At 43.8% G+C, this 7899-nt stretch overlaps 1 long non-coding RNA gene across 1 annotated transcript in view; it reads right to left on the reverse strand.

Annotated features, from left to right (window-relative positions):
- The window catches only part of LOC111955001 (uncharacterized), an 18156-nt gene extending 14629 nt beyond the window's left edge, over positions 1-3527 (reverse strand). Inside the window, exons 1-2 of the long non-coding RNA XR_011474452.1 lie at positions 2863-3527; positions 390-537 (exon numbers count right to left, since the gene is read on the reverse strand). This is a non-coding gene — a long non-coding RNA (uncharacterized lncRNA). The remainder of the gene's footprint in view (positions 1-389; positions 538-2862) is intronic.
- Positions 3528-7899: the final 4372 nt, after the last annotated feature.

Genomic DNA, 7899 nt, shown 5'->3' on the forward strand with positions numbered 1-7899 from the left:
ACCTGCGCTCTTCTCTGCAAATAACTGGGATGTTGGCCTTGTCGCGTGATTCGGAGAATGTCCTGTGCGTCCTCCCCCCCCCCTCAACCATTGTTTTCAGTTGAACATATTTAAACAGTGCTGCTGCCAAAGGCCCTGAATGTTGCTCGTTTACATTCCGTTGTTGCACAGTATTGAAGAATACAGAATGAATCAATGTTGACAAAAGTCACCTGAATTTGATGAAGTTACAGTAGGCTACATTCAATCAACATACATCAACAGACTATAGACAGCTAGAGGCATACTGACACAGTGTAATGGTCGTAGTAGTCTACAGCCACGTCTCAGGGCAATGGCCAAACGCAACGATGGACATCCAGGACCTCACATTGAAACCTCTCACTCACTAGGTTTAGCAGGCAACTTGTAGACGTTGACGCCCAGCTTGGACCAGACTTCCCTCCTGATCTCGTCTGTTAGAAGGCCTCCCTCGCTGATGGCCGCCCTCCGCAGGGTCTCAATGTCCACCGGGTCACTGTTTAGGGCCTGGAGGATCTACAGAGATTATACATGTTGTTCAGATAGCAATACGGTCTTGACTGTGGACAGGGTTTTCTTGGATGATAAGATAACACCAGAGTACCAATGCAAGCAAGGTCTTGTCTGTGCTGGTACTGTAGGTTGATATCACTTTTTGTTACTCAATTCCTTCCGCAAAATGCTATTCAATGTAAATTGTGCAAGTTAAAAGTGTGTATTTCACACATTCTACTGTTACTAATTTACAATGTGCCACATAGCTAGTAAATATTAGTATCCCACCTGGGTCATTCCTACTATGCGGTGCGTTTTGGACCACATAACTTTTGTGAAAAAAAGTATATTTTTTAAAATTTGTTTTGTATTCTATCAGAAAAATGACATGTTTGACTTTTAGAAAAACATATTGGTCAAGCTCAGGCACTTATCGCCATATATATTAGGATTTATTGTTCACACATGGACCATGGGATATTTCCACCCTGTTAGGGACATACACCTAACTATCTAAACTACCTAAATTCCCAATCTGGCCCTCAACCATCACGGTCACCTAATAATCCCCAGTTTACAATTGGCTCATTCATCCCCCTCCTTTCCCCTGTAACTATTCCCCAGGTCGTTGCTGCAAATGAGAACGTGTTCTCAGTCAACTTACCTGGTAAAATAACGGATAAATAAAAATAAAATAAAATATCTGAAAGTGTTAACAATGCATGTATATATCTAGATTTAGATTTAAGACATTCAAAGTCCCTTACTCTATTACGTTAATTTATTTTCTTCAAATAATTATACATCAATGATTATTGAGCGAAACGTGTGTTATTTTCGGAACCAACGCTTCATTTGCACCACATTTTTCCTAATAAGAGTGAWTAACAACAGAATTTGGTCAACATTTTTGCATATGTATTTGACCCCTTCTATTTCTACAAGTTACCACAAAGATATACATAACATTTGATGATATTATTCAATTATGATTTTTTTTTTTTACACTGACCTAACAGGGTGGAATGAAGCATAACAGGGTGGAAAGCAATAACAGGGTGGAACTAACAACAATAATGAACAAAATATTGAAACAATTAAAGATATTTTATGAACTTTGAAATCTGTGAAATGGTTAAAAAAAACATTACATTTATAATTAGAACCACTTTCTTTTTATTTAATTTTCAATTTACTTTTGTCTTTTTAAAAACATTGTCAACCTAAGTTTGTAAAACAACAAAAACATATTATTAAAACACAAGTATTCCATTAGAACAACATAGCTACATGTAAAACAATTGGATTGCATTTGAAAATCACTGTTAGTTCAAGTTTATTAACACTAATCAGGCATTTTATGATAAACAGCCCTACACATTTTGCTCCTATCAATTCTGGGCTCACAGTTCAAGCTTAATAAAATGGTTATTCAAAAAGCTTAACAGCATTTATAAAATATCTCATACATAGAAAGATACATGAACCTTTAAAAAGTCCCCCCCTCCCCTTCTTCCCTCTCACCTCTCCTCCACTTCACTCCCTTCCAAAACCCTTCCCACTCCACCCCTATCGCCTTTTCTCCACTCTACTCCATCCCCCCTCCACTGCAAGTCCCTTTGCTCCAGTTGTAGCTAAATGGTTTCCAAAGTGATCTTTTATGTACCTTTTATGTACCTCCAAGCTCTGGGCTCAGGCATACTACCTGGTGGTCAGCGTACTTTGCGTGGGCTTGGCCTGAATAATTTTTTATTCCATTACAGTGCATGCACTTGACCTGGATGTTATCCTCATGTACATCTGTTAAGATTCCTGGGTATGGCTCATTGTCATAGGACACCACACACCACTGACCAATATGGTGAGAGTGAATGGCCTCTGGTCACCACGGGGTTTCAATGCTGCACACAGATCTTGGAACATCATGAGCTTCTAGAGTTGCTTCTGTGGGCTCCCAAGTGGCGCAGCGGTCTAAGGCACTGCAGTGCAAGAGGCATCACTACAGTCCCTGGTTTGTATCCAGGCTGTATCACATCCGGCTGTGATTGGGAGTCCCATAGGGCGGCGCACAATTGGCCCAGCGTCGTCCGGGTTTGGCCGGGATAGGCTGTCATTGTAAATAAAAATGTGTTCTTAACCGACTTGCCTAGTTAAATAAATAAAATATAAACTCAAAGCAGGGACAGGCCATGACCCCCTCATCTCTTTGGCAGAGACAGGTTATGTCTCTGTGCTATTATGTGTTTTTTCCCCGCGATATTTGTAAARTATTTTGTACATTATGTTTCTGCAACCGTATCTTACGGAAGAAAAGAGTTTCTGGATATCAGGACAGCGATCACTCACCTCGGATTAGACAAAGATTTCTTCAACAACAACAACAACAGGCAGGACTCACACGATATTCTCCAAACACCCCACAGGGCAGATATCCCAATTATTCGCAAAAGGAAGCGACGCAGAGGACGAAGAGCCGGATGCCTCGTCCAGACCCGCAGAAGGCAACTAGGAAAGCTGACATTACCGTCAATATTACTCGCCAAAGTGCAATCATTGGACAATAAACTAGACAAGGTACGATCACGAATATCCTACCAACGGAATATCAAAAACTGTAATATCCTATGCTTCATGGAATCGTGGCTGAATGATGACATGGATATTCAGCTAGCGGGTTACACTCTGCACCGGCAGGATAGAACAGCACACTCCGGTAAGACGAGGGGGGGGCGGTCTGTGCATATTTGTAAACAACAGCTGGTGRACGAAATCTAAGGAAGTCTCTAGATTTTGCTCGCCTGAAGTAGAGTATATTGTGATAAATTGCAGACCACACTACCTGCCTAGAGAGTTCTCAGCTATACTTTTCGTGGATGTTTATTTACCACCACAGACAGATGCTGGCACTAAGACCGCACTCAGTCAGCTGTATAAGGAAATAAGCAAACAGGAAACCACTCACCCAGAGGCGGCGCTCCTAGTGGCCGGAGACTTTAATGCAGGGAAACTTAAATCAGTTCTACAAATCTCTATCATACATGTTAATGTGCAACGAGGGGGAAAAAATTCTAGATCACCTGTCTCACACACAGAGACGCGTCAAGCTCTCCCTCGCCCTCCATTTGGTAAATCCGACCAACAACTCGATCCTCCTGATTCCTGCTTGCAAGCAAAATTAAAGCAGGAAGCACCAGTGACTCAGTCTATAAAAAAATGGTCAGATGAAGCAGATGCTAAACTAGAGACTGCTTTGCTATCACAGACTGGAACATTTCCGTGATTCTTCCGATGACATTGAGGAATACACCACATCAGTCACTGGCTTTATCAATAAGTGCATTGAGGACGTCGTCCCCACAGTGACACTATGTACATACCCCAACCAGAAGCATGGATTACAGGCAACATTCGCACTGAGCTAAAGGGTAGAGCTTCCGCTTTCAAGGTGCGGGACTCTAACCCGGAAGCTTCAAGAAATTCCGCTATGCCTGCGACGAACCATCAAACAGGCAAAGCGTCAATACAGGGCTAAGATTGAACATACTACACCGGCTCCGATGCTCATCGGATGTGGCAGGGCTTGCAAACTATTACAGACTACAAAGGGAAGCACAGCCGCGAGCTGCACAGTGACACGAGCCTACCAGACGAGCTAAATCACTTCTATGCTCGCTTCGAGGCAGCAACACTGAGGCATGCATGAGAGCATCAGCTGCTCCGGACGACTGTGTGATCACGCTCTCCATAGCGACGTGAGTAAGACCTTAAACAGGTCAACATCAAGGCTGCGGGGCCAGACGGATTACCAGGACGTGTGCTCCGGGCATGTGCTAACCAACTGGCAGGTGTCTTCACTGACATATTCAACATGTCCTGATTGAGTATGTAATACCAACATGCTTCAAGCAGACCACCATAGTCCCTGTGCCAAGAACACAAAGGCAACCTGCCTAAATGACTACAGACCCGTAGCACTCACATCCATAGCCATGAAGTGCTTTGAAAGGTCGGTAATGGCTCACATCAACACCATTATCCCAGAAACCCTATAACCCACTCCAATTTGCATACGCCCAAACAGATCGACAGATGATGCAATCTCTATTGCACTCTCACACTGCCCTTTCTCACCTGGACAGAAGGAACAACCTATGTGAAGATGCTGTTCATTGACTACAGCTCAGCGTTCAACACCATAGTACCCTCAAAGCTCATCACCAAGCTAAGGAACCTGGACTAAACACCATCCCTCTGCAACTGGATCCTGGACTTCCTGACAGCCGCCCCAGGGTGTGGAGGGTAGGTAGCAACACATCTGCCATGCTTATCCTCAACACTGGAGCTCCCAGGGGTGCGTGCTCAGTCCCCTCCTGTTCTCCCTGTTCACCACGACTGCATGGCCAGGCACGACTCAACACCATCATTAAGTTTGCTGACGACACAACAGTGGTAGGCCTGATCACCGACAACAGACGAGACTATAGGGAGGAGGTCAGAGACCTGGCCGGTGGTGCCAGAATAACAACCTATCCTCAACGTAACAGAACGACTAAGGAGATGATTGTGGACTACAGGAAAAGGAGGACGCGGCACGGTCCCATTCTCATCGACGGGGCTGTAGTGGAGCAGGTTGAGAGCTTCAAATTCCTTGGTGTCCACATCAACAACAAACTAGATTGGTCAAAACACACACAAGACAGTCGTGAAGAGGGCACGACAAAGCCTATTCCCCTCAGGAAACTAAAAAGATTTGGCATGGGTCCTGAGATCCTCAAAAGGTTCTACAGCTGCAACATCGAGAGCAATCCTGACTGGTTGCAATCCTGCCTGGTACTCGCAATTGCTCGGCGTCCGACCGCAAGGCACTACAGAGGGTAGTGCGTACGGCCAGTACATCACTTTGGCTAAGCTGCCTGCCATCCAGGACCTCTACACCAGGCGGTGTCAGAGGAAGGCCCTAAAAATTGTCAAAGACCCCAGCCACCCCAGTCATAGGCTGTTCTCTCTACTACCGGCATGGCAAGCGGTACGCGAGTGCCAAGTCTAGGACAAAAAAGCTTCTCAACAGTTTTTACCGCCAAGCCATAAGACTCCTGAACAGGTGACCAAATGGTTACCCAGACTATTTGCATTGTGTCCCCCCCAACCCCTCTTTTACACTTGCTGCTCTCCTCTTGTTTATCTTATATGCATAGTCACTTTAACTATACATTCATGTACATACTACCAAAATTGTCCCGACCAACCAGTGCTCCCGCACATTGGCTAACCGGCTATCTGCATTGTGTCCACACCCGCTAACCCCTCTTTTTACGCTTCTGCTACTCTCTGTTCATCATATATGCATATTCACTTTAATGATACCTACATGTACATACCTCAATAAGCCTGACAAACAGGTGTCTGTATATAGCCTTACTACTCTTTTTTCAAATGTCTTTTTACTGTTGTTTTATTTCTTTAACCTCACCCACACACACACACACACACACACCACACACACACACACACACACACACACACACACACACACACACACACACACACACACACACACACAACACACACACACACCAACACACACAACACACAACACACACACACACACACAACACACCCACACACATACCACACCTTTTTTTTCCCCGCACCATTGGTTAGAGCCTGTAAGTAAGCATTTCACTGTAAGGTCTACACCTGTTGTATTCGGCGCACGTGACAAGTAAACTTTGATTTGACCTGTCAACACACTTTTCACTTGATGCATCTTCATTGTGCTTTTCACTGCAGTTTTTGGACAAGAAAATCCCACGGCTGTAAAGGCCGTTAGCCATGAATTGGAGATTCTTGTGGGTTTACATTGGTGCCACAACCCAAAATGGCCTAAAGGTGCAGAAGAATGAATCTTGACTTTCTGACAGGAACTTCCTGGGTAGATTCTTCATTGTCTGCCAGCAACCTTTTTTGCATCTTCTGTTTGTTTCGTGTGACATTTTGTTTCCTCCCTGTAGTCATGTGACTCACATCATCCCTTCTTGGATTCAGCAGTTGCCCAGTTTCTCTTCATCCACACAAAAGGTACAAATATATCCATCCAATCCAGCCCTCTCCTTTAAAAAACCTAGTCGGTTCTTATTCACCATGTTCCCAATAGTTACTCTTGCAATCATCTGCCTCTCCTTTTCTGGTGTTGCGATATTTAGTTCTAATGTCTTCAAGCAATGATGAGTGTAACAGAAGGTTTCTTCTAATGGTTGGATGGACAGGATGATGCCTCAGCATGGCATCACTTTTGAGCGAGGAGATTTGGAATTTCCCTTAACACATTGGAATGTCTCGTATTTTTATTTTTCCAAGTTGGCTTGAAGTTCTTTTGATCTCTTTCATAAGCCTTTTCTGTCACGACTTCTGCCGAAGTCGAAGCCTCTCCTTGTTCGGGCGGTGCTCGGCGGTCGACGTCACCGGTCTTCTAGCCATCATTGATCCATTTTTCATTTTCCATTGGTTTTGTCTTGTCTTACTACACACCTGGTTTCAATCCCATTCATTACCTGTTGTGTATTTAACCCCCTGTTTCCCCTCATGTCTTTGTCAGAGATTGTTTTATGTTCAGTTTTCGTGTTTTGTATTTTGGTGCTCGACGGGTCCTCGTACCCACTTTGTTTCATTTGTATTTCATGGTTTTGGAGTTATGTGTTTTAGTTATTAAACTACTCCATTCCACTAAGTTTTGATTCTCCTGCGCCTGACTTCCCTGCCACCTATACACACACGACTGTGACACTTTTCTTTGTATTGTTGGTCTTTCTTTGACCTTGATGTCTTTGCCTAAAACACAGTAAGCACTATTAGTATTGTAATCAGTAAACTAATAAATAAATCAAATTGACCAATCAGTTAATCAATCAATTATTCAAAGAATGAACCAATAAACCAATCAATAAATACATGGGTATGTTTGGTAATATAGAATAGAGCACAAATATTGTGAACACAGCTCAAATAGATCCTGACTGATAAAGTATTAAAGTGCCCAGCTTCAAGTTTGCTCTAACCTTGAGGGCCCTGGCATTGGGTCATGTTCAGGAAGTGGGGGAGGTGTGGGGGAGGGGGAAAAGATGCCCTGGCTGTTGCGCTGGTCTTTTCTTCTTTCTTCGTCTCTCTCCATTTTTCCCTTAGAACACACTTTTCTCTCTCACTGATATCTGCTATCCTCTTTTTCGCTGTCTCTCTGTCATCTCTGTCTCAAGGTACTTTTGTCGTCCCTCTGGGTCTGCATCACTACGTGCTCGGTAACACCGCTGCATTTCAGGAGCATTGAGTGATGGTGCCATTCCCTAACAAATGCATGTAACCGTTTTAATAACTTAGACATAAACTCAG

Source organism: Salvelinus sp. IW2-2015, linkage group LG30 (genome assembly GCF_002910315.2).
Source record: "Salvelinus sp. IW2-2015 linkage group LG30, ASM291031v2, whole genome shotgun sequence".
Lineage (NCBI taxonomy): Eukaryota > Metazoa > Chordata > Actinopteri > Salmoniformes > Salmonidae > Salvelinus > Salvelinus sp. IW2-2015.